The sequence below is a fragment of the Lactuca virosa genome, chromosome 6 (genome assembly GCF_052849685.1).
Source record: "Lactuca virosa cultivar CGN04683 chromosome 6, Lactuca_virosa_CGN04683_v6, whole genome shotgun sequence".
Lineage (NCBI taxonomy): Eukaryota > Viridiplantae > Streptophyta > Magnoliopsida > Asterales > Asteraceae > Lactuca > Lactuca virosa.
The window spans coordinates 189,212,810-189,214,091 of NC_136431.1; positions in this window are offsets into that span (position 1 = coordinate 189,212,810).

Genomic DNA, 1,282 nt, shown 5'->3' on the forward strand with positions numbered 1-1,282 from the left:
TCAGGAATAGTGAACTTTACTGTAGTGTGAGTAATAACATAACACACACTATTATGATAAACCTTTCTACTAAGTGCATCGACAACTACATTGGCCTTTCTAGGATGATACAAGATTTCACAGTCATAGTCTTTGATCAGCTCCGTGGCTCGCTGTTGTCTCATATTCAAAGTTTGTTGACTGAATATATACTTGAGACTTTTGTGGTCGGTAAACAATTGGCATTTTGTACCAAAAAGATAATGCCTCCAAAGTTTTTGGGCAAATACTACTGCCGCGAATTCGAGGTCATGGGTGGGATAATTCTTTTCATACTCTTTTAGTTGTCTTGAAGCATAGGCTATTACTCTACCATGCTGCATCAACACACAACTGAGTCCCAATCTAAAAGCATCGCTATATACGGAAAAATCATTATCACCTTCTGGGAGTGATAAGATCGGAGCATGAGTCAAAAGATCTTTTAGAGTTGACAAAGCTTTTTCTTGGGCTTCACCCCATTCGAGCTTTACTTCCTTTCGTGTAAGACTTGTGAGAGGTACAACTATATGTGAAAAATCTTTAATGAATCTCCGGTAATACCCCACGAGACCCAAGAAACTGTGAATTTCAGAAGCATTACGGGGCACTTCCCAATTCTGAATGGCTTCAATTTTGGTAGGATCTACTGATATACCGTCACCAGAAATCACATGGACGAGAAATTGAATTTGACGAAGCCAAAATTCACATTTTGAGAATTTAGCATATAGTTTCTCCATTCGAAGAAGTTCTAATATTTCATGAATATGAATGGCATGATCAACTTCAGAATTGTAATAGATAAGAATATCATCAATGAATACGATGATAGATTTATCGAGCATTGGACGGCATACCCGATTCATCATATCCATGAATACATAGGAGCATTTGTCAAACCGAATGGCATGACAAGGAATTTGGAATGCCCATAACAAGTACGGAAAGCAGTCTTCGGTACATCCTGCTCGTGTACTCTCAACTGATGATAGCCAGACCTCAAATCAATCTTCGAGAAATAGCTAAAACCCTGAAGTTGATCAAACAAGTCGTCTATGCGAGGTAGTGGATACTTGTTCTTGATAGTTACCTTATTTAACTCGCGATAATCAATACACATTCACATCGATCCGTCCTTCTTCTTGACAAACAATACTGGAGCACCCCAAGGAGAGGTACTCGGTCGAATAAAGCCCTTGTCAAGTAATTCCTAAAGTTGATTCATCATTTCCTTCATCTCAGCCGGTGCAAGACGATAAGG